Raw genomic sequence first — 26,860 nt, forward strand, 5'->3', positions numbered from 1 at the left:
TGCTAAAGAATTCACAAAAAGGAGATAATAAGCCAGTTTAGCAAGGTTGCAGGATATATCGATATATAAAAATCAGTTGTAGAGGCACCTGGCTGGATCAGTAGGTGGGACATACGACTCTTGATCTAAGCGTTGAGTTTGAGCCACACTTTGGGTGTAGAGATTACTTTAAAAAGATAAGATCTTGGGGCGCCTGGGTGGCTCAGTCGATTGAGCAACCAACTCCCTCTCTCTCTGCCCCTCCCCCACTCATGCTCTGTCTCTCTCTGTCTCAGATATAAATAAATATTTAAAAAAATTTAAAAAAAAAAGATAAAATCTTTTTAAAAAATCAATTGTATTTTTATATACTAGCAATGAAAAATCTGAAAATGAAACTAAGAAATAAATTGTGCTTATAATAACATGAAAAAAATAAAATACTTAGAAATAAGTTTAAAGAAGTGCAAGGCTTGTACCCTTGTCAAAATACTGTTGACAGAAAAAAAAATTTTAAACCTAAGTAAACTGGAAAAATATCCTGTATTCATAGATTGATATATTTAATATTGTGAGATGGCAATATTTCCCCAAATGATCTGCAGATTGAAGGCAATCCCTATAAAAACTCTAACTTTTTTTTTGACAAGCTAATCCTAAAATTCACATGGAAATTAAAGAGATCCAGAAGAGCCAAAAGAATTTTGAAAAAGAACAAAGTTGGAGGACTCACAGTCCCTGATTTCAAAGCTTACTACAAAGCTATAGTGAGTAATGTAAAACTTACTACATAGGTACAGTAAGTGTAATATAGACGTGTAGAAAATGGAATGGAATTCACAGTGCAGTAATAAATATATTCATTTATGGTCAATTGATTTTTATAAGGGTGCCAAGACCATTCAATGGAGAAAGAATGGAATTTTCAACAAATGGTGCTGGGACTCTGGATATCCATAAGGAAAATAATTAATTGGATCCCTATCTCATATAATATAAAAACTTAAAATGGATCAAAGGTATAAACATAGGAGTAGAAACTATAAATCTCTTAGGACACATAGGTGTAAATCTTCATGACCTTGGATAAGAGAACATTTTCTAAGCCATGACACCAACAGCTCAAGCAACCAGAGGAAAAATAGATAACCTGCATTTAATAAAAATTAAAAATCCCTATGCACCAAGGACAGCATCAAAAGTAAAAGCTGGGACAGGCCCAGTCAATTTAGGACAACGGGTCACCCTACCCATATATCACCCTTCTCTTTTGTAGATTTTTTCGTTTGGTTTTCAGTTCTTCCACTTTCTTTTTCCTAAGTCTTTGTTGCTTCTCCAGTAAGGGAGAGGCTACATTATCCTTTATTGAGCCTGGTCCAAATGGTCTGTGTTGCCAGCTGAGAGTTAAAATTTCAAGATCATTGAACTTAATCACAAGAGGTTAAATGCTATGTGCAAAGAGCAGCCAGACAGGCAGCTGTAGTGATCACAGTGGAGTCAGGAGGCAAGGTGGGCACCGAGAAATAGAATTTCTAGACCAAATGTCCGCGGTGTTGTCTGAGGGTCACAAAGGCCTGGAGTGGAAGAGGTTAATGCCACAAAGCATGACAGTGGTAGTTAATCTGGCTACGCATTAGAATCATTTGCCAACCCTTAAGAATCAGTGCCCCAGACCTATCTAAACCAGTTAAATCATACTCCCTGAGACACATATATTTTAAGGTCCCAAAATAATTCTAATGTGCATTCAACGTTGAGAACCAACTGGTCTAGTCAAGCCTATGAAGCCTGCAGAAATCTTGTGGCAGCAGTTTTGCTCCAAGGAATTCCAAGAGACTTCTGCTTTTTTTTTTGTTTATTAATGTTTTATATATTTTTGAGAGGAGGAGAGAGGCAGAGGGCGAAGGGACAGAGGATTCAAAGAGCACTCCTCACTGACAGCAGTGAGCCTGATGAGGGGCTCAAACTCACAAACTGTGAGATCATGACCTGAGTTGAAGTCGCCCGGCCAGCCAATCAAATGAGCCACCCATAGTGCTTTTCAGCTGCTGCAGCTACTGTCTTTTTAGTTGATCCCACAGAATGTAATGGGTCTGTTCTAGTCTCTGCCCAGGCTCCCTCATTCATGTTGTCTCTGGTAGTGGCACTTTCCTAGTTTGAGCAGATGTCCCTTGGCAAGGTAGGGACTCAACAATATTATAAGATTTGAGAGGTGCTCAGGAAGGTCTCTTTCTCCCAAAGTATCTTTTCTACCACCATAATTTGCGCCCGGAATTCCAATCAGTATAGGTTGCTTTAATATAGAAGATGCAAATTCAAGGCAAATAATGCAGTCTTTCAGGATCTCCATTCCAGACTCTTGAAAAAGTATCTGGGGTGCCTGGGTGGCTCAGTCAGTTGGGCGTCAGGTCATGATCTTGCCATTCCGAGGCCAAGCCCTGACTCTGGGTCTGTGCTAACAGCTCAGAGCCTGGAGCCTGCTTCGGATTCTCTATCTCCCTCTGTCTCTGCCCCTCCCCACTCATGGTTTTTCTCTCTGTGTCTCTCAAAAATAAATAAACATCAAAAAAAATTTTTTAAGAAAAAAAAGAAAAAGTATCTAATAGACCCAATTTAGATTGATTATTATTGATTATTACTCCCAATTAAATCTAATATATCAAATATATATGGCTGCATTCCAAAAGCTGTAAATGAGATAGCTTCTCTACCAAGGAGGTGTGGGAGAGGAATCATCCCAAAAGACAACAGCAGCTCTATAGATCTGTCCTGTACAGTAACTAGCCACTAGACCCATATGGATATTTTCATTTAAATAAATGTCATTTTCATTAAATTAATTGAAGTGAAGTAACATTAACAATTCAGACCTTCAGTCACAGTAGCCTCATTTCAAGTATTCAATTGCTACAAGTGGTTAAAGGCTGCTGTCTTGGGGCGCCTGGGTGGCGCAGTCGGTTGGGCGTCCGACTTCAGCCAGGTCACGATCTTGCAGTCCGTGAGTTCGAGCCCCGCGTCAGGCTCTGGGCTGATGGCTCAGAGCCTGGAGCCTGTTTCCGATTCTGTGTCTCCCTCTCTCTCTGCCCCTCCCCCGTTCATGCTCTGTCTCTTTCTGTCCCAAAAAAAATAAATAAATGTTGAAAAAAAAAAAAAAAAAAAGGCTGCTGTCTTACAGCACAGAACATTTCTACTTTTCCGGAAAGTTCTGTTGGACAGAGCTGTTAGAGATGGCAAAAAATAACAATAATAAAAATAAAAAATAAATCAACAAAATCTGGAAATTGCTAAGAATCTTAATAAGATAACCAATATTTAGCTCTTGCAATATTTCCCCCACTCCCGACCCACCAGCCAAAAAACTTTACAAATTAGTTCTGTTCTAGGCCACCTACTTTTCTCACATGAAACCTAAATTCTTACCCCGAAGTGGTAAATCCTCTAGAAATTTAATCCACAATTCCTCCCCTCAATCCTCAACCCTGCTGCTTGCTTGAGTTTTTTTCTCTTTTTCTCAAGAAATTTAAAAAAAAAATTTTTTTTTAATCTTTATTTTTGAGAGAGACAGAGATACAGAGGGCAAGTGGGGGAGGAGCAGAGAGAGAGGGAGACACAGAATCCCAAGCAGGCTCCAGGCTCTGAGCTGTCAGCACAGAGCCCGATGCGGAACTCGAACTCACAAACCACGAAATCATGACCTGAGCTGAAGTCGGACGATTAACCGACTGAACCATCCAGGCGCCCCGTCAAGAAATTTCTTCAAGGAACACTTCAAACTTGCAGCTGCTAGTCCTCATCATCCACCATTTATTTATCTTACTACTTGTAATCCGGCTTCTGCCTTCACCTTTTTACCAAAGCTACTGTCTCTAGTCTTAAGGTCACTAATGACGCCCAACTGGCAAACGCAATGACCTGTTCCCAGTTCTCACCGTCAAGCAGCGCTCTGTAGCACTTGACATCGTCATCAGTCCCCATGGTCATGATCACTACCCGATAAGGGAGAGTGAGTGGCTCAGGGCCACCACCTGCTTGAAGTCTAGGCTGCTGGAACTCAGAAAAAAGTGGAGCCGTCAGAATGGATGCCGGGGAGCAAGCGGGAAGCAGGGGAACGCAGGAAGCAGGGTCCACCAAGGTCTCTTGGGAAGGAAGTGGTAGCCTAAGGCTGAGTCCAAAAGAAGCACAACTAAAGCGGTTTGGAGTTGGAGTTCTGATCCAGAGTTTTCAGCCAGGAGAGAAGATACATGGCGTGTGCCTAGCACAGAGAACACTAAACATTTACAGAGCAGAATTATCTCCACCCCATCCCCTCACTATACTCTGGACCAGATGCAGGAACAGAAGCAGACGTTGCCACGGGGTCCAGGACTGGGGATGGAGGGGAGGAATCAGAGCAGGAAAGTCACAGCCCAGGGGAAGGAAATGGTGGGTCAGAACCCTAATCTGCACACCCTCAAGCTCCTAGAGGGATATCGGCAAATACTGCCAACCTGATGGGCACTCTGCCCTCTGGAGGGGACTCTGGGAGAGGCTGGAGTCCACAGCCTCAAGTTCCTTTAATCAGCAGTGGGCACACTGGCAAACACTAGCACTCGTGTAGGCACAGAAAGGCTGGGGAAGGAAGGACAGCTCACCAGCTCAGACACTTGCCAGCATCAGGGGCCGTTTCTTCCTTCTCTGACTCCTTCACTGGCCCCTTGTTACTGCCTAAGCAAAGAAGTCCTCACAGACAAGTCTACACTTGTCTTCTCATTCTGCCCAACCCCACCCTAGCCCACACCCCTCTGGTGTTTTCTCTGTATGGGGGTCTTCGATCCCCCAGCCCACACCAGCTTTTCTGTGTCAGAATCTCTAAGGGAGAGAACCGGTCAGACACATGGAATCTCAGACTTACTGAAACAGCGTTGGCCTCACATTCGAGTCTGGAATGCCCCTGTGCGGTCCACCTTTCACCCGACTGCCAGCTTAACTTTCTGAAAGTGCAGCCTTAGTCAGTCACTCAAAACCTTCAGAATCTCCCGGTGGTCTATTAAATCAAGTAGACACTTTTCACCATGCCTTTTAAATCCTCCCACAACCTTCCAGATTCCTGACTACCCAAAACCATCTGTGAAAACCATGAATCAGTCAAATTGCACTCCATGCTTTTCCTGCGTCTGGTGCAGAGTACTGTGTGGGGATGAGGTGTGGATTAGCTTTCTTCTGTAAACACCTAGTTAGCACTTGCTGTGTGCTTGGCATACGACCTCGGACCTCCTTCTGTCCCTGTCCTGAAACCACCAAATCCCCACTTTCTTGCCTTTGCTCAGATTGTTCCCTTTGCATGATGAGTCTCCCCTCCTCCTCCCCCACCATATCTTTGCCTACTGAACTCCAACACCAAACTTGAATGCTCTCACTTGAACAAAATTCCACGTGTTACATAAGGCGGAGGTGACCCAGTTACCTAGTCGGGCTCCTGTCCTGACTGCGTACATCCTCGGGAAAGGAACTAAGTTCTATGTGCCTCAGTTCTCTTTTTATTTACGTATTCATGTATTTATTCTTTATTTAGAGAAAGAGAAAGAACAAGTGGAGGAGCGGCAGAGATAGAAGGATAGAGAGAATCCCAAGCAGGCTCTTGAATCTACTCAGGGCTCAATCCCAGGACCTCAAGACTACAACCTGAGTCCATATCAAGAATCGGGGACTTACCAGCTGAGCCACCCAGGCCCCCCTATGAGCCTCAGTTTTCTAATCTAAACATTAGTGATACTAAAACCTACTCACTGGATTGTTGTAATGATTAAATAAATTTGTGTCTCTTTTCATCGTCCCTCTTCATTGCAGAAGGATTTGAAGGGAAATGAACTAATACAGGAAACATGTCCAGCCCTGTTCTCTTCCTTCATGCCAGTCCCCTCTGCCCCTGATGTGTCATATCCCCCTTCGAGAGTCCTCCAGCACTTTGGACATCTTTTAGGACAATTATCTTGTGCCACCTTATGAAATGCAAATATCACCATCATTTTTGAAGTTTCATAAAGTCAGTTCAGGTTCACTATTCCAATCCTCTAGGAAGTCCAGTGCTCTGCCTTATATTTTTGCAAATTCTCGGGAAATACATTCTTCTGCTTTCTGCTTGTTCTGAGTTCTCTAACCCTAATTACAACTCACATTTCATGCATGTTCAGAATAAACATGGAAAAGCTCTATTTCTTTAATTCACCACACATACACACATACACACACACACACACACACACACACACACCATTTCCTTCCCACCTTCCCCAAAAAACATTTGGCATTGGGTGAAGAATGGAAGAATGTCAAGGCAGCCATAATTTACAACATGATGTGAATTTTTTAAAAATACAAAGTTTATTAAAAATAAATTGCATATGAAATGCAATAGGAATGGAACACCACGGTAGTTTTGATGGCTTTTCCATAGTAATACACAGCTGTGAAAAACACTTTTACCTGGTTGTCCTAAACAAAGTGTGGGGTGGGGAGCCTGGCTGGCTCAGTTGGTTGAGCATGTGACTCTTGATCTCGGCTTTGTGAGTTCAAGTCCCACATTGGGCAGGAAATCTACTTATTCAAAAAAAAAAAAAAAGTGGGTTTAGTCCCCATAAGGCCACCAGTATTCTCAAGATAAGATTTAAGGATAAAGGCAATGATATTAAAGCAAAGCAGGCAATTTATAATGGAACACGAGATACTGTGTTCAAAAGTCCTTTCACTGCCCTGTCTCTGGAATTGCTCACTGGCCCCTCTCTCTTCCTGCAGCTCCTACCTGCTGCCAGGCACTGTCCTCACATCTCCCTGTCTGTTTGCCAAGGTCTTGCTTCTCAGGCTCCAGAACCTTCAGTTCCTTTATTATGCAGAGAAGTTTCGCTTTCTAGTCCAAACTCCAAAGTCTCATTAATGTGCTCTGCTGAAAAGAAGCATCTTCTTTGACCCTTGAGCAACTTGGAAGACCTGGCAGAGGCTTTAGAATTTGCCTCTGTTTTTCTTTCTTTCTTTCTTCTTTTCTTTTTCTTCTCTTTATTTTCTTCTTTCTTTCTCTTTCTTTCTCTTTCTTTCTTTCTTTCTTTCTTTCTTTCTTTCTTTCTTTCTTTCTTTCTTTCCACCATTAATCTCTATCCATGAAACGAAGCCTATAGCAATTTCTTTTCTGTGATATGAATTATAACAAAATCCTTTCAGAAAAATCCTCTTAAGAAGACAAAAGATGCTGCAGTCTGTTGTTTTACAAAGCACACTTACTGACATTTGTATTGGAACTTGTACCACAGTCATTCCCCTTTGGTAGACTACGAAGTTTTCTAGAGTGGACAGTGTCTTATTCATTTTGTATCCTTTGCAATGCTTAGCACCATGCCTACCTAGCACGGAGTGGGCACTCAACAATTGCTTAGCTGAATGGACTTGAGGGCTGACTGTCTAACCTTTTGACTCCTCTCAGGGCTATTTAAAATGAAAGATTAGGGGCGCCCGGTGGCTCAGTCGGTTAAGCGTCCGACTTCAGCTTGGGCCATGATCTCACAGCTCGTGAGTTCCAGCCCCACATCGGGCTCTGTGCTGACAGCTCGGAGCCTGGAGCCTGCTTCGGATTCTGTGTCTCCCTCTCTGTCTGTTCCTCCCCTACTCGCACACTCTTATCTCTCTGTGTCTCAAAAATAATAAACATTAAGTTAAAACAAAATTTAAATGAAAGATTAGATGTATAAACCAGTCAGCTTAGCCATTGTAGTCTAGATTTCTTTAAATTCATCAAAACTTAAACAAGCTTCTAGGAAAGAGGTAATATGAAAAAATGTAGTGTGTATTGAGTACATATAATTATCAGCATTTATATTCTTTTTTTTTAAAGTAAGTTCTATGCCCAACATGGGGCTTGAACTCATGACCCTGAGATCAAAAGTCACATGCTCTACAGACTGAGCCAGCCAGGTGCCCCTCAGCATTTATATTCTATTTCCACTGTTCTTTTATTGTGAGATTCATGTTTAGTTTCTACCCTTGGTATCAATGCCTCTGGATCATGTTCAACAGAAATAAGCTACTAATGTAAAAATTAGTTGAATGCATGTTTAATGGGATACAGGGAAAGTTTCATTGATATTATAGTTTACAACATGATGTGAATTTTAAATGTTAGCAATTACATGTAAAATTCTCCATAATATCTGCCGTTTAGCTGTCAGTTACTAGTATTTGTGATACACCATTTATTAAATCTTCCTGAGGAAAATTTCAGAGAAATATGATTTGATGGTTTTGTCTATTTAAATTTAAAAGATCTATCAGTGAGTAAATTTCAAATGTCTTTTTGGCGGTTGTCACATGTATTTAATTAAGAGATGGAACAACAGAAATATGTGGGGAAGGTACACACACCACATTTGCTCCTTGCTTGTCTTAGCAGTGTGGCTGCAACTGTTTGTGATGTTTTAAGTAAGTTATAAGAAGTATTTGAGGGGCGCCTGGGTGGCTCAGTCGGTTGAGCGTCCAACTTTGGCTCAGGTCATGATCTCGCGGTCCGTGAGTTCGAGCCCCGCGTGGGGCTCTGGGCTGACAGCTCAGAGCCTGGAGCCTGCTTCGGGTTCTGTGTCTCCTTCTCTCTCTGCCCCTAACCCATTCGCATTCTGTCTCTGTCTCTCTCAAAAATAAATAAGCATTAAAAAAAGAAGAAGAAGCATTTGAGGGGCGCCTGAATGGCTCAATTGGTTGAGTGACAGACTTTGGCTCAGGTGATGATCTCATGGTTCATGGGTTGGAGCCCTGCATCGGACTCTGTGCTGACAGCTCAGAGCCTGGAGCCTGTGTCTCCCTCTCTCTCTGCCCCTCACCCGGTTGTGCTCTGTCTCTCTCCCTTTCTCAAAAATAAATAAATATTTTTTGAAAAGAATTATTTGATAAATAGAGACATCTTTCTAGGACTAATTCCAATCTCTTCATTGATTTCTTAGGAACTCAGAACATGGCTTTCATTGCCACAGATATCCTTAAAATAGCTAATTACTTCCTTGGGCTTATAAAGTCTGATTGAGTTTGACACATTATGTCACTCAAGCATTTAGATTTCAATTTAAAAATTCAAACATCCAGATGTTTCTAAATGGGTTTCTCCTCTGAGTAGTTAAGGGGCTTCAGGGGGTTCCTCCAGGTTTGACACATCTCAGGAAGACTGGCTAGTGTTAACCAAGTACTGTATATAGATGACTGTCTTTGCAATATCAATATTATTATATAGGAGGAACTGTAACTATAAAAGAGTTAGATTAGTTATCCACCTAGAGACATCTACAATTTGCAAACAGATTACTGTACTTGAAAAATCAGATTGGTTTTTACAAAGTGGCTTTACAAGCACAGAAATAAGGACAAAACAATTTGGATCATCCTAGAGGTTATTGAATTCCTGGAGCATTAATAGGAAGTCAAAGCTTATGGGAGAGAAGAAAGGTATGTCGTAGTAATGAAAGACTTGCATATTAAAATTTGTAAGTTACGTTACATTTGCCTTTGATAATTTTAACCATTAAACAAACATTTATTGAGTGTCTACTATGAACCTCATAGATCACTCTTATCTCTAACAGGGATTTTCCACGTGCTGTCTAGGACCATTTACTCTTTTGAAGAAATATCTACTTGCTAATGCTTGAGCTGAGATAATATATGTCTCTTACCAAACCCTCCCTTTTTAGTATTCTGCAATGGTGTTCAGAAGCACCTGTTTGCAGTTAAACTATTGTCCCCATGAGTAGAGAACCTCCGACAGCTAGCTAAGCCAGGCTGATTTTCAAACCAATGAAGGGCAGAGAGATCTTAAGTACACACAGGGTAGAGCCCTCAGTGTGGCAAGATTTGAGATTAGAAAGACCGATTGCTAAGAATACTCTTTGCCGACCTATGTCAAAGTACCTACTTGCATTTCCACAGGCCAAAGGTTGGAATTTGGCCATATCCGGAAGGTCACTTTGTTATCAGTGAAACACTGGTCTTATTTTGTGATACTTCTTGCTTTCAGTTAATGTTATTCTTCTTTTCAATAATCATAAATGTTAAGTATGCTTATGATTAATTATAAAGGACTTTCAGTTAAGTATATCATTCTTAAGTTAGTGTGTATCATTTAATTTCACGCTCCATATTTTTCTAATAAGGCATTGCCAAATGACATGTACTTTTGAAAACACCTCAAATTTGCTGTATGGTAACATTTAATTATACGTTCCCAATGCATCTCTACTGTTTATGCTGAGCAGGGTGTGGACAGGGAGAGTTCTGGCTGGTTTGGTCCTTGAGCCTAGGCAAGGGACTTCTCCAGTGAAGTTGGAGGTTCTGAGACTTCAGACTATTTTGGCTTCAAACACTGCCCCTCTTGGCAGGCCTTTCTAAGGTTTACTCACCCTGCCTTTCTTGAGCCAGGGCCCCAAGCCTTCTAAGCTGCTTCTCCCTGATCAACTCCCAGGCTCCCGAGGAGCGCTCTGATAAGCCCCTCTCATTGGAAAATCCCTCCTCCCCTACTTTCTGTTTCCCTCCAAAGCATTGTCTTCCGTCATGTCACCGTCTTCTCCTGTGGCAGTTTCACAATAGACTTGATAATTTAGAAATTAATATGTTAATTAAAAAATGGAAAATTTAGCTCTCCTCGAGAGCAGGGAAAGCTTAACTCCAAACCCTCCGTGGATGTAAGGTGAAATATTTGCATTTCATCTTTCCAGTGCAGACAAGCAGGGCAAAACAAGGCTCTCAGCGTAAGCAGCCTAAAAGTTCACAAGCTACTGCAAAATGTTCATGTAAAAGGGGATCAAAGGCCATTAGAGGAGAACCAGACATCCTCAAACTGGGAACACAGCCAGTGTGAGACTCAGAGGTGGAGGGCGGGGGTGGGGAAGTGCACAGATACAACATTCAATGCAGGGGACAGGAAAACTGGTAAGTGACTGTCTCCTCCACTAGACCATAAATTTGTCAATGGCAATGATCATGTTATTCAACATTCTGTTCTCAGCATCTAGTACACTTATTAACACAGAGTAGGTGCTCAGTAAAGGTTGGCTTGAAATGAACTGAACTTCCCAAACTGTTTTCATGACAGGAATTTATAGGTATATGCAAAGCCCCCAGGTTGTCTTAAAAGCCCTACACATCTCAGACAACTCTTGAACCTTTAGAGGGTTAGAGACACATCGAAACCTTAAATAAATGCGTGTGAGAACAGAATGGCAAAGTATGGAAAGGCTGAGATAAAGGAGATGGGTGAGATACATAGGGAAGTCAGTGCATAACGACTATAATTTAAAGAGGAACTGCAAGAAGAAAACTCAGTGAACAGAGTCAGATTACAAATGTATGAGCGTGCGACAAAGAGATCTTTGACGGCTGCTGTTTCGTGAGTTAACATCATGCAGTTGTAATAGTGAAACCTGCACTCAGAATATAAGCAGCTTCACAATGACTTTACCAATCTTAAGATTTGACCACAAGTATCATATATATGCAGACCTGATATAAAACCAGAACTTGAACTGCATAGTTAAAATTATTTATGCATAACGTTGAAGTGTGTGCATTACATGTGCTTCCACAGTCGAGTCGGAGTGACAACTGTCTCAACGATTTGTTATTGAAAGCCGCCTTTGTATTCACTTTGAGTCTCGTACATATAAACTTTTTCTGAAAACTATGAAGTAAAACATTTTACTTATTTATTTTTAAGTAATCTCTAGACCCAATGTGGGTTTCGAACTCACGATCCCAAGATCAAGAGTCACATTCCCTTCTGACTGAGCTAGCCAGGTTCTCCTCAAAATAAAACATTTTAAAACTGTGAAAAAAAAGAATACACGTCAGTGAAGATCGTAGAAGAACAGAAAGAAAGACAAATATAAATAGGCAGAAAAGTACCTGGGTGTAAAAAACTAAGTAGAAGGGGTGACCCTCTGTTCCAAAGCTGGTCCCATCAAACAGTTCCTTTTATTTAACTCTAGTTGATCTAATGGAAACAGGCTTAGAAACATTGGGTGCTAGTCTTATTTCCAAAAAAACCCAACTTTCTCTTAAAATGATGAAAGCAACGGGGCAGGAATTACAAAAAGGAAAATATTCAAGTAGATTCTGAAGTCTGGCTGGTATGAAGAATCAGGCATCACTCTCAGCTACCTACAGCCTGGTCAACTCAAGGATTTGTGGCAACATTGTTGCTTTTGTTACTGTGGTAAGGACACTTACCATGAGTTTTACCCACTTAAACTTTTAAGTGCACAACATAGTATTGCCATGTGCACACCTATGTTATACAGAAGATCGCTAGAACTACTTCACCTTGTGTAACTCTTTTCCACCCTTCTCCCCCTTTCTCTTACTATCTTTCATTTACCTTGCCTGAACGTCACCTCCAGTTTCGACCTCCATTTTCCCATCTCCAATCACTGAATTTGAAATGGCGTTACCTTTTTTGTTTTACAGTTTTATTTATTTATTTTGAGAGAGAAAGAGAGGGAGGGAGGGAAGAGAGAGAGGGAGAGAGAGAATCCCAAGCAGGCTCAGCACTGTCAGTGCACAGCCTGATGCGGGGCTCGAACGCACAAGTCATGAGATCATGACCTGAGCCAAAATCAAGAGCTTAACCGACTGAGCCACCCAGGCACCCCGAAATGCCATCACTTTTGTCTTAACTCTCGTGTGTCCCGTTCTAATGTCAAAGAATTGCCCATCACCCCACTCTTCCTTCCTGAAGGAGAGGTCCACGGCATTTAAGACTAACTTGACCTCACTTTTCACCACTCCAGGTCTGTGTAGAGCAACTTTTCTGCATATTCTAGTATTCTGTTTCTCTCTCCCAGACCGTGCACTACATTGTGTTATTATTACTAGGTTACTCCTAGTTTACTCACTAGCTTCTTACCTCTTTAAAGGCAAGAAATGTTTCCTTCAAATCCTCAAACTTAGCATAGTGCCTGACATAAAGTAAAAATTCAATAATTGATGAAAGAAATGGAGGGAGGAGGGAGAAAATGCAAAGGGAAAAAGGAAGGAAAGAGGAAGAAAGAAGTTAGTTGGGGAATTCTATTCATGAAAGAGGAGAATGTAATACTGAATTTGTGGAAACCAATTATTCACAGGCACCCTGACAACAAAATCCTAACTTTGTCTCCGCCCCGGTCCCTTGAAATGCGATGGCTAATTAGGGAGCCTATCTGCAATGAGGTGGGAGGAACCAGCTTTCACAGGAGCAAGATGTGTTCCAGCCCGCAGAGTAAGGTAGAAAATTCAATCAACTGTTTGTTTTTTTTAAGGGTCCCAAATGTTACAAATACAATCATCAACAATAAGCACTAAACCAAACTAAGCAAATAAACAACGAACTTCATTTTGGTTATCAATTTTAGGGAAACTTTTGGGTTTGACTCCTTAGCTGCATTTCTCTATTCTTCTTATTTCCCTTTGTACAGATAATGGTTATTTTAATGACTGGCTTCCTCATAAATAATCCTCTTAAAATTATTGTCATTGAGTGAATGAACTGGTTTATTGAGTTACTTTGGTGAAATAGCTTTCTGTCTTTAAATCAAAGTATTGTACTAGGAAGCGTGGATATTGTGAACCCTGGAATCCCTGAGACTGAATCTTAATGTGATTATCGACTTGTTGAATTGACCTTTATGAGTTTCTTTTTTTTTTATTAAAAAAATTTTTTTAATGTTTATTTATTTTTGAGAGAGAGAGAGAGAGAGAGAGAGCATGAGTGGGGGAGGGCAGAGAGAGAGAGGGAGACACAGAATCTGAAGCAGGTTCCAGGATCTGAGCTGTCAGCACAGAGGCCGAGGCGGGGCTTGAACTCCAGACTGTGAGATTATGACTTGAGTTGAAGTCAGACACTCAACCGACTGAGCCACCCAGGGACCCTCATAAACTCACCTTTATGAGTTTCTTTATCATATGCCACAAAAAGTAGCATGCAGTTAATTGTATAGTTCTTAGCTGAAATATACTTATCTTGGTAAAACAAGCTTTGCAACTGACCAAGTAATGCATTTTACAATGAGAATTTTTGAAAAGGTTTTTTAAAGACTCTGTAAATCTATTTTTAAGTAATCCAAGAAATGAGTAAAGCTTCTCTTTTATACTGAAACTTAATTATATTCTGTCTTTAAAAAATTAACCATTTGATTTCTTTTTTATTTTTTTAAGTTTATTTATTTTGAGGGGGGAGGGGTGGCGAGAGAGGGAGAGAGAGAATCCCAAGCAGGCTCTGCCCAGACAGCGCACAGCCTGACATGGGGGTCGGTCTCACTAACTGTGAAATCACGACCTGAGCTGAAATCAAGAGTTAGATGCTTACCTGACTGTGCCACTGAGATGCCCCTTTAAAGTTTACTTATTTATTTTGAGAGGGGGAGAGAGAACAAGCAGGGGACGGGGAGAGAGAGAGGGAAGTGACAATATAGTACAGTGCCAACAACAGAAAGATGTGCCATTGGGTGAAAGAGAGAAACCCACTCTAAAGTAAATCCTCTGGTTAGTTGTGTTCATTTTTTGTCAGTTACAGTATATATGGTTTTCAAAGACAAATCATTTTACATAGCTTATTCATTATAATGAGAAGCAGTGGGCCCTTCCATCAAGAAGTGGGATATAATTCTCTCATTAAATCTGGGCTGGCTTTCATGACTTGCCTGTGATCAATAGAATGCATTGAAATGATACTGAGTAAGTTCTGCCTCGATCTCTTGGGAAACTTGCTCTTCAGGTTGTCTCTTAAAACCCAGCCATCATTTTTCTGGAAGCCAAGCAAATGCAGAGGCCATAAGATACTCCAGGAGGCAGCCCCTAGAGGAGTTTTCGGACAACAGGCAGCATTAACCACTACCCATATGAATGAGTTGTCTTGGACATTTAGCCTAACCTTCAGATGACTGCACATGTCAGATATCACAAAAGCTAACTACCTGCCTAGTCAAGCCCTTCCCGAATCTCTGACCCACAAAGTCATGTTTTGGGTCACTCAGTTTGGGGGTAATACATTATGCAGCGACAGGTAATCAGGCCACCTGCCTAAGGCCAAAGTCCCAGTTCTAAGAAATAATCTACCCCCACCCCCACCCGCATGCCCCACCCGAGTTTCTATTTGGACAAGTGGAACTACCACTGGGAGGACTGGTGAATGACAGAGGCCTCCCGTATGGAGACTTGAGGATTAGGGTTAAAGGCTATGAGTGATTTTGTGATACCGGCCTGATGCCCTAAAAGGCCAGACTGAACCAGCTAACTCTGAGGATACCTCAATATAGACTTGGGGACCAGGACATCCCAGCCGCCTTGCAGTGGAACCAGAGGACAGCACAGGGACCCCAGATTGTAGATTTAAGGTTCCTTCTCGATCTCACAGTCAAGAAATCATGTGAGGTCTTTCCATCCCCCACCCCCATATACCGCCCTCCCGTGATATCTGGGAGAAGAACAGGAAAGGAGGAAGAAATATGAATGGCTGAGCATTTAAATGAAATACTGAATTACTTAAATGATTACACTTTAAGAGAAAGATCCTGAGATATAACTGACAAAATTAAGTTAAATTCCACGCTGCTACTGAGGAAGATTATGTTCATTAGAGGAAATTAAAAAGCCACTTACAGTATATTAATGTTTGATCCCACTATACTTACATACCTGTACAAAAATAGTTAATTTTTAAAACAAGATACTTATCCTGATACAAAATTTTAAACACTAAATGTTTACTGGTTATAACACTTGTTGAATGTATCCAAATCACTAGATACAGGTCAGGTTTTCTTTATGTAGAGGGTTTAGAGTATACTAACAACTTAAAGTCTAGTAGAAAATGAATATGAGAGCTGATAATGACTTTTTAAATAGTTATGTCTTACTAAAGGATATGCCCCCTGGTTGCTTGAATTATTTAAACAAAGTGAAAGAGCAAAATTAAAAACAATCCAGAATCAGGGGCACCTGGGTAGCTCAGTCAGTGAAGTGTCCGACTCCAGATTTTGGCCCAGGTCATGATCTCACGGTTCATGAGTTCCAGCCCCGCATCAGGCTCCATGCTGGCTGAGTGGAGCCTGCTTGGGATTCTCTCTCTCCCCCTCTCTCTGCCCCTCCCCAGCATGCTCTCTCTTTCTCTTTCAAAGTAAATAAATAAATAAATAAACAAATAAACTTAAAAAAAAATCCAGATTTTAATTGATCATGCTTGTCACTGATAATAGCTTCCAGTTGTTCAACAGCAGTTAAATAACAACCTTTTATGTTCATTCTCTCTCTTTCTTATTTTGACCAAATAAAGCATTCCATTTTACAGAAGAAGGTGCTGCGGCTGAGAGACATTAAACTTGCCCTACGTTACAAGGCTAATAATTGTCAGAATCAAGTTTCAAACCCAAGCGTATTTGGTCTCAAACTAGGATTATTGTGTGTCTATTACAACTTGATATCTTCTCATTGTTATCACCATTAAGATTTGTATTCATTCTATACATTTTTAGTTTTTAAGGTTGCACAGACATAACCTCTAAGCATCCTCAGAAAATGAAATATTGGCAACAGCAAAGCATGATATAGGGTTAAAATGGAAAAAAACTTTACAAAGCAGAAACACCGTAGCTCTTTTTTTTTTTTTTTAATGTTTACTTATTTTTGAGAGACAGAGAGAGACAGAGACAGAGCATGAGTGGGGGAGGGGCAGAGAGAGAGAAAGAGAGAGAGGGAGACACAGAATCTGAAGCAGGCCCCAGGCTCTGAGCTGTCAACACAGAGTCCAACCCAGGGCTCCAACCCACAAACCATGAGACTATGACCTGAACCGAAGTCTGACGCTTAACGGACTGAACCACCCAGGCGCCCCAGGAACACTGTAGCTCTTAAGCACCATGAAAGGTTACGAAATCCATGGCACTGTAAAATATTTTCATGGTAGGGTGATGGGAGTTAGCAGAAATTAATAAAAGTTGTAGAAGTAAAATAAAGGACAGATAATTTTGTTGTTCTTGTTAAATGAATAGTTTAAAAAGTTGATGTGTTTGGAGGTGACCCAGCCCGAGTGCAGAGTTTCACTTTAGAAAATGCTACTAATGGCAAGCAAACCGCATTTAGTATTTTTTTACAACTACCTCTGCAGGCTTCAGTATTACACAGAATAAGAAAACCATTTTGCTTTTTTCCTTGTTAAAAATTCATAATATTGGAAAAACACTAAATTGAGAATGTTTACAAAAGAAACTAAGAGGGAAAAACGGCCCTCCATAGAGTCAGTAATAAATATTTGTTGGGTTGGTTTTTATTTGGAGGAAAGTGCATTTTCATTTTTGGCTAATCTCTTCTGAGAATTCTATTTCTATAAAGAATTGATTTATTTTTGCTGCGCCAACAAATTTGTATAGATTTTTATGCCTTTGCTCCTGATGAACCTCATGCTAATATGAAATCTTAAATTTATTTGGCATTTTCTATGTCATTATTGAAACACTGATTTACAGCTGCACCATCCAAAAAAATAATCATGTTATGATTCCCTCCTAGTTAGGGAATGAAAATAGATCCCATTGGCAATATAGGATAAGATTGCCTTAAGTGGTTTCTGGAGAATTCACTTGTGTTTTTTTAATCTGTTAATCTGATTATATCATTTATATTGATGGCTCCAAAAGAGGAAAAGAAATAAGATTCAAATTAAAAGAAAAGGAAGGCTCTTGTTATAAACACAATCTTGAGTAGAAAAGATTTGCTACAAAGGATTACAAAGAAATAGGCATCCGATGGCAAATAAAGGGGCAAATTATATATATAGTATGTAATGAAAACATGTAGTAATGTGTAATGCATCCATTCGGTTGATATATTTGTTTATATGGTAAGTAGTAATATGTATAAAATAAAATGTATATCTGTCTATCTATCTAATCCATCCCTTTATTTGATATTGTACGTCTATCATTTTGGGTCAAGAGGTGCTTGGCTGGCTCAGTAGGAAGAACATGTGACTCTTTATCTTGGGGTCATGAGTTCAAGCCCTTCGTTGGGAGTAGAGGTTAAATAAATGAATAGATAAAAACTTTTTAAAAATGAAAAATATATACACAAATGATATCAAGAATATTCACCTAAACGTTAATAGAAGTTGCCTGCAGATGGCAGGATTCCAGGTGATTTTTATTTTTTTCTTCATCCTTTTCTGAGTTGTTATTTTCACAATGACTGTGTATATTTTTACAAAAACAGTAAGAGATTTTTCAGAAACAAAAAAACTAGAAATTTTGATTACAGATAGGAAACTACATTCTAAATTCTACATCAGTCAATCAAACAAGAAGCACACACTGAATCTGCTGTGTGCCCAACACATAGATAAAGTATCATGTTTTCTTCCAACTCTAGTTTTCTTCAATGAGCTCCATAGCCAATTCCACAGCAACAGTTCTCAGCAACTTACTAACATCATATCTTCCCCAAACATCAATTTTAGTTTTTATAAAATAGAAAACCATCTTCCCGTTTTCATAATTAATTTGCTTATGTAATGCTTCACCCAATTATAACAATTACTATAATAAGTATAACAGGTTGGTAAGCACTAATGAACTCAACTTACTTAATAGGAGCAGAAGCGTGTGGGTGGCTCAAGTTGGTTTCCCCAGGAAACACACTGAAATGAAGACTTGAGTGCAGGCAGTTCATTGATAATTGTTGTCAGGAACAGCACACACATGCGAGTGAAGTGGAAAAAGCTCATAATTGGGCAGAGGGAGATCGGCAGGGTGGTAACGTCAGAGGCACCCACCTATTCCTGGAAGAACTCTGGAGCTGAGATGGCTCTTCAAGTTGTCTCAAAACAGTGTGGAGACCTTTAGGCTCCTATATCCACTGGGTGGCCATTGGTTGTAATGCTGCCCCTAGAACGGGGGTATAAACTCAGGTGAGGAATCTTCCTTCTTCCAAGGGCAATTCCTGGAGGGGGGTTCAGCTGTGAGCCCCTGACATTCCAACATTCCTAACAGTTGAAAGAATAGTGTCTCTGTCCTGAGGGGTGGTAATCGGGGTCGCATCCCAGAGCAACCACCGTGGTCCAACTGACACGACTCAGACCATTTGCTTCATGTGATGTATTTACCCAGAGGGGAGCAACTCCCCCAGGATTGTTCCGGATGTCGTTTTCTAGAAATGTTTACAAGAGGAAAGAGAGGGGAGCGAACTATATCTGCCACGATTGCAGCTCATTTCAAGGTCACGTCTGATATCCATGATCTCTCTACTTCTCATTCTAGATTCCCCTTGACTTCAGCTAACTCCTCTGCAGCCCCAGGTGACTTATCTTGTAAGGTGACACAGACCTTCATCCCTGGGTGGTCTGCGTCCTTTGTCACCATACCCTTCTCAGACTGTGACAGTTACACTTGTTCATTTATCATTAAAACTGAACAGGGGAGCACCAGAAGACACCCCAGTGGTCTTCCGAGTGTGAAACATCTTCTTTCCTACTTCAACTGCATAAAGTAAGCACGGTTTTCTCCTGATTAGTACGTTCAATTAACCTCTAGTATGTTGATTCTTTTTTTCTCTACTAATCTATTGGCAGGAGGTGCCCTAAGTGACTAGACTGCATTTGCTGCTTAAAGGTTAGTGGGACTTATAATACGCCTCCTAGTGGCGGCACTCCCCTTTAAGAACCAGGACCTCCAGATGCTCAAAACCTAGAATTGAGGGGCGGGGAAGTGCAACCTCCCCTCTCCCAAGTAGGTTGCTGAGGGCAAAGGCAAATGGGGCCAGTTTGACTTCTATCCCTTGGTTTTGTGTCTCGTTTAGTCAGTCTGCCTTCTGGAGATGTGGTAGTATAGAGGGCCATTCATTTAGTGTCCTGGAATGTAGAGATCCATAGGTACGGAATATCATCTCCAGGCTGACACGTGAACTGCACCTTCAAAAGGCCGTTCTATACTCTCTGAAGTCAGCAACTTCTGGATGATGTGGCATGTGAGAAGTCCAGTGAATCCTACAGTAATGCATTTGTATTGCTATAAAGTGAGTCTCTCAGTCTGAAGTGATGTTACGCAGATTCTAGGTTTGTGATAAAAATGCTTAGACCCTCGGACTTCAGACTGTATTATAAAGCTGTAATCATCAAGACAGTACTGGCACAAAAACAGACACTCAACTTAGATCAATGGAACAGAATAGAGAACCCAGAAATGGACCTACAAACATATGGCCTGTTTCGAAGGGGCACATGCACCCCGATGTTTATAGCAGCACTATCGACAGTAGCCGAAGTATGGAAAGAGCCCAAATGTCCATCAACGAATGAATGGATAAAGAAGATGTGGTATATATATACAATGGAGTATTACTCGGCAATCAAAAAGAATGAAATCCTGCCATTTGTACCTATGTGGATGGAACTAGAGGGTATTATGCTAAGTGAAATTTGTCAGTCAGTGAAAGACAAATATCATATGACTTCACTCATATGAGGACTTTAAGACACAGAACAAGAGAAGGGAAGCAAAAATAATATAAAAACAAAGAGGGGGACAAAACATAAGAGACTCTTAAATATGGAGAACAAACAGAGCGTTACTGGGGGGGTTGTGGGAGAGGAGATGGGCTAAATGGGTAAGGGACATTAAGGAATCTCCTCCTGAAATCATTGTTGCACTATATGCCAACTAACTTGGATGTAAATTAAAAAAAATAAATTAAATGGTAAAAAAATAAAATAACAAAAAATAAGATAAAGATATAGTATACTCATTTGATCTAAATATATATTGTATACCAGTATATGGAGTGGAGAATAGACATGATCATTATAAAAACAAAATTAAAAGATTAACAAGGTACTCTTTGGATAAACTTCATTAATAAACATAAATATATAGCAGCAGCCTACTGAGAAGAATTAAAGAAGACCTAAATAAATGGAGAGTAATACAAAAAAAATTTCTCTGAACAATCATCAAAAATATATACTCAAGAGTAGATATTTGGAAAGGTGTCCTTAACATTTTAAGTGGCTGGGGAAAAAAATGCTGAGGTATTCAACAGTGTACATAGAATAAGATCCTTTTTGATTACAAACTAAAAGATCAAATACGAAAATCATTTTTTTCTAGTGCAACATACGAAAAACTATTAAATGTTTTGTTTTGGGAGGATGGAAAAAATGCTTAGGCTCTCTGATAGTACATTGCTGGCTAAGGCTTTGTGTACAGGAAAACAAACTTCTGTCCAGAACATGTTTGATTCCAGAGCTCCTGGGTGGCTCAGTTGGTTAAGCATAGGACTGACTCTTGATTTCGCCTCAGGTCATGATCTCACAGTGAGATCAAGGCTGGCAGTTGGGTTCTGTGCTGGATGTGGAGGCTGCTCAGGATTCTCTTTCCCTCCCCCTCTGTCCTGCCTCCACTTGTGCACCCACGCGCACTCGCTCACACATGCTCTCCCCCCCCGCCGCCGCCTCAAAAAGGAACATGTTTGATTCCAGGAAGAATAATCAACTTGTCACCAAGTGTCTGATTGATCTCCCCGAGGGATGATGGTGCATCAGAAACTCAATTTGGTGTTGAGCTGACACCGAGCTGAGCTGAGCTGAGCTCAACTCTTGCTGGCAGGTTGATATTTGGCCTTGGTAAGTGGAGACCCATAATGTGGGGCCCATGCGTGCCTTCCATTGCTGCCACAGTAGCTCTTCAGTTCCTGAGCCAGTGTGCCAAGACAGGGGTGGCACCTTGCACAGGCTACTTGGCATCCACTAACCAAGTTGTTTAGTCGACTTGGTTTCCTTTGCCTCCTCCATAGCGGATGCTTTCCGGTGGGTGTCATCACACAGTACAAAGATATTTACACTCCATGCCTCTTTCCATAGGTTCGACTGTATGCTTCTCCCTTAGACTTCCTCCTCCCTGATCTTCTAAACTGCTTTCTTCCATGCCCCCGCCCTATAGGCCCAACCATTTGTCACTCTCCGTGGGTTTATGCATATTCTTATCTAGGGCAATCTCTCTTATACAAAGTTAATGACCAGGTGCACTAAATGAAACTCTCTCCGATGGATTTCCCCTCACTAAATGTCCTTTAGGGTCACCGCTGAGTTAGCCTGAATCCAAATTTTAACAATTCCGTCCTGCAAAAAATAAAAAAGCAAGCCACAGACTGCAGAAAATACGGACAAATCATGTCTCAGACAAAGGCTTGTATCAAAAATGTACTAAGAATTTTCAAAACTCAACAATAAGAAAACAAACAACCCGGTAAAAAACAAGAAGTGTTTTTGTAAATTATTTTTAAGTTTATTTATTTACTTTGGGGGGGGGGCATGTGCGGGGGAGGGGCAGAGAGCGAGAGGGAGAGACAGAATCCCAAGCAGGCTCCATACTGTCAGCATGGAGCCTGATGTGGGGCTCCAACTCATAAACCATGAGATCATGACCTGAGTCAGAAGCCTAACCAACTGAGCCACCCAGGCGACCCCAGGCTGGGAAAAGTTTTGAATAGACACTTCACCAAAGAAGATATTCAGATGCCAAATATGTACTTGAAAAGCTGCTCAATATCATTTGTCACTGGGGAAAATGCAAATTAAACTCACAGCGAGATACCACTACACATCCCTTAGGATGATGTTACAAGGGTTTGTGAGGATAAAGAGAAACTAAAATTCTATATATGGCTGGTGGGAGTGCAACGTGGCAGAGGCATTTTGGAACAGAATCTGGCCGTTTTTTTAGAGTTCAACACATACTTACCAGATGACCCAACAATCCCACTCCTCGATATTTACCCAAGAAGGAAATGAAGATTTAGATTCGCACACAAAACCGTACATATGTGTTTACGGTATCTTTAATAATAATCGCCTAAAATTGGCAACATCCCAAATGTCCTTCAATTAGTGAATCGAGGAACAAATTCTAATCATTCATGCAACAGAATACTATTTAGCAATTAAAAAAAAAAATGAACCACCATAGAAGCCAGAACATGGGAGAATCTCAGATGCATTATGCTACGTGAAAAAAAAATCCAGATTCAAAAGGCTACATACCACAGAATTGCATGTATAGAACATTCTGGAAGAGGTAAGAGTGTAGAAGCAGAAAAGAAATCAGTAGTTGCCAGGGTCTGAGAGTGGAGGGCAGAGGTGAGTAAAAAGGGGCAACACAAAGGATCTTGGAGTGGGGGAGTCACAGAATGGTTCTGCATCTTGATTTTGGCGGTAGATACGGGACTATATGCATTCGTCAAAACTCATGGAACTATGTACCAGAGACAATGGATTTTATTGTATACAGTTTACCTTAAAAACCTAGAGATTTCCAGTTAAATAACAGTTGAGGCATTTGCTGGCAGTAACCAACTATTTGATCTTCCCCTGAAAACCCGCATCTTTAAATTTGTAGCTATATAATATAGACCATCTGTTTTAAAATAGCTTTCTCATGATGTCACTTCTAAAAATTGATGGGTCTAGAAATGTTTACTAGGGGGAAAAATTAAACTTGACCTCAAAGAGCATGTGTTAAATTGTATTTTTTTTCCCCTTTCATACCTGGAAATACAAATTTAAGTGACGGATATAGAGAAAAATCTCTTTCATTTGTGAAATTGTCAAGCTCTCCAGCACCAAGCCCACCCAGAATATGGCAGGGGGCTGAGAAGGCAGGCCCCCTAGAGCAGGCCTCCCTGTCTTTCTGAGCGCCTGGCCTGCCTGTGTGGGGAGTGTGTGCTTGTTGAGAGATCTCACAGGCACAGTGCTCCGCACAAGCTGAGTGATGTTCAGGACTCCTTCGGGAACCTGGGGAGTGAGCCTGGGGCTTAAGCAGTGGTTGCTGGCTGTAGGGTCCATTTAGTTGCTTCTTAGTAAGCCGTTAGGGGTGGGGGTTTGACGTTGCTCTTTTTGAGGGGGGATCACGTGGTCCTGGTGACTTTTCGTCCTCAGCTTGGTTTTGCTCCCACTCTGTATCCTATTAGGAAGGCCTCACAGAGCAGTGAGACCGCAGGAGTCCCCCCGCCTCAACATCCTGTAACTCACACGTTGTGGTCAATTCAGTTTTAGCATTTGGCAAGGGGGAGTGGGGAAGGGCAATGCATGAGGGAATCAGGGTGTTTTAGGGTGTCCCTGACATGACTGACAATGAGATCCCTAGATGGAGGATCCCCGAGGACAAGATCATGAAGTTTATTTTACATCAGTGCAAGATGCTCAAAGTACACTTTGAACACATGAAATACGTGTTAGGATTGGAAGAGAGGAACCCAAAGGTGATAAGGAGCAGGCTTATTCAAGGAATGGGAAGCAAGACGAAAGGGATAGCACGTTGTGGACTGAGAAGGAAATTTCAGAATTCCAGAACTTGGAAGGGAAGCAAGTATTTTAGGTTGCTAAGGAGGAGTGGGGCTGGAGGTTGCCGGAGTTAAGGGAGCTGAGTTAGGAGATTAGGGTACCGGCTGGCTCATCACGTCATTAGTTCGTTTGTTCATTCATTCATTCAACAAATAGTTCCTGCTGAACACTATTGGCCTTGGATGCATGGCAATGAACAAGTATTTTCTGGTAAATACAGGGATGGCAGTTGGGAGACCTAATAAACAAGTAAGAAAGGCTCTAAGACAGTGATTTCAGAATTGAGATTTCCTGGGTTTTGAATCCCAGATCCAGACACTTAATAACAATGTGACTTAATAAATAAATTACTTAATCCATTTGTGCCTCGCTTTTCTCATCTGTCCAATAAAAATATTAAGTGCCTACTTCATAGGATTGTTGTGCTTAATGTGGTCATTAGCATAAAGTTTTAGAACAGTGCCTGAAACATAGTAAGCACTCGGTGACTATTAGCTATTAAAAATGTGAACAGATATATACTTTAATGTCGGGTAGTGACAAGTGCTATAAAGAAAAATAATTCAGGGAGGGGGATAGAGAGTGGTGGTAGGGCTGTTTCAGATCAGATGTGGAGAGGAAGGTCTCTCTGGGGAGGTGACAGATGAAAAAGGACCTGAATGGTGTGGGAGAACAAGTCATGCAAAGGTCTGTGGGAAGAGTATTTCAGGCAGCAGAAACAAAGGCCCTGGGGCAGGAGAGATTCAAGGCCTAGGAAAGGTGGTGGACAGTAAGACGCTGAAGACCTTTGTGATCCAATCCCTACCCCATTATACTCCTCCAATTTACACTTTTGGAAGACAAATCATCTGTGGGGGTCTGGTCGCCTCCGGAGGGGTATGTGAGATGTCTGTGTGACAAATTGAAAGTTTTAGAGATAGGACAACTTGAGCTTAATGGCAGGTTTATATATATATATATATATATATATATATATATATATATATATACACACACACACACACACGCACACGTATATGTATATATATACATATACATGTACATGTACATATACATATATGTGTATATACATATGTATATGTATATATATTATATATGTATATATATAATATATATATTATATATGTATATCTATCTAAAATGCTGCTGGTCAAGGGGTCCAGTTAGAAAGTATTTACAGCTCCATAGGCCTGTGTGTGTGTGTGTGTGTACATAAAAAATATATATGTATATATATACATGTATCTAGATACATGTATATAAATGTATCAATATACATAAAATATAGTCATACACTAGGTTAAAACCCTATATATGTTTTAAAGACAAGTAATAAAATGCCTGTAACTATGCATATATTAACATCCCATAAAGGCCTGGAGTAAAATGAGTAAATATTGACACTAAGTGGCACAAATAAGATTATAAATAGCTTCATGTGCATTAAGATTTGGCCTCCAAATGAGGCAGAGAAGATTTTGCTGCCAAAGCACTGCAAAAAACTTTTGGATTTTCAGCGCTTTTTGAATTTTGGATAAAGGATTGGGAACCTGTAATAATTTCCTCCTATGGGCCATCTATAGGATCAGAACTCTAGGGAGCAACGTCTAAAAGACACAATAAAAGCCCAAATGGAAAAACCTGTATAACAAATAGCCTTAACCACTGTTTTTAAAATATTTCCTAAGTATAAACCCTTAAGTTATTCTACTCCGGATATCTTACAACTCTGCTCTGATCGGGACCGATCAGAACAGGGCAGGATTTTCGTAAAGGAGAAAATTAGGAGTGGCAGGAGCCCCTGAGGTCAGCCCAGGGCCTACGCGACTTTACAGAGGTGTTGGTATACATTTATGGCACTAAGTTCCCGGGGACCAGAACTACCTTGCATATAGAAGAAAACTTTGCCAGTTTTTCCCTCTATTCATCAAATTTTGCTTCTCAGGTAAACATGCTTGGAGTAAGAGTGGGAGTTAAGCCTCAGTGTTAGAGTCATTATGAAAGTTCCCAGATAGAATCTTCATAGTTCTTCAGAGCACATAGAAATATTGCATTTATCCTCAGAAACATCTGACATCTAGAAGGTAACAACAAAGGTACCAACAGATACAATCATAGTAACCTGAACAATGTTCCCCTTTCAGTCAACGTTTATGAATGAAACCTTTAGTGCCAGAAGCTTCGAAACAATCTAAACTGCAACCCGTACCTGAGTTCCCCAGGTCCTAGTGAGCAGCTTGCCGTGGACCCCTGGTCCGCGGCCCCGGGGTCCCAGCTCCTCCCTCCGGGGCTGGGGGCGGCTCTCCGCCGCGGGGCTCCGGCCACCAGGGGGCGCTGCGGCCCCCCTCTCCCGGGAGCGGCCGAGCCAGCCCGGTGGGTGTTTCTCTCCCTCTCGCGCTCTCTCCTCCCGGCCTCACATCCGGGTCTGGAGCGCGGCCGCCGCTGTCAGTGCTGGTGCGGGCGCGTCGGGGGCCGGGCCGGGGCGCAGTAAATGGCGGCGGAGGGAGGCGGAGCGGCGGCCACGCT

General features: G+C 41.2%; 1 long non-coding RNA gene and 1 other non-coding gene across 2 annotated transcripts; both read right to left on the reverse strand.

Annotated features, from left to right (window-relative positions):
• Nucleotides 1-4,866: 4,866 nt before the first annotated feature.
• Nucleotides 4,867-26,714, reverse strand: LOC109249857 (uncharacterized). Its single transcript, XR_008422876.1, has 4 exons — nt 26,544-26,714; nt 18,776-18,887; nt 6,442-6,552; nt 4,867-4,949 (listed from the first exon to the last, which is right to left on the reverse strand). It is a non-coding gene; the product is annotated as an uncharacterized LOC109249857 (long non-coding RNA).
• Nucleotides 7,847-7,919, reverse strand: TRNAK-UUU (transfer RNA lysine (anticodon UUU)). The gene has a single exon. It is a non-coding gene; the product is annotated as a tRNA-Lys (tRNA).
• Nucleotides 26,715-26,860: the final 146 nt, after the last annotated feature.

This window comes from Panthera pardus, unplaced genomic scaffold (assembly GCF_024362965.1).
Source record: "Panthera pardus isolate Hobbes unplaced genomic scaffold, ASM2436296v1 HiC_scaffold_17, whole genome shotgun sequence".
Taxonomy (NCBI): Eukaryota; Metazoa; Chordata; class Mammalia; order Carnivora; family Felidae; genus Panthera; species Panthera pardus.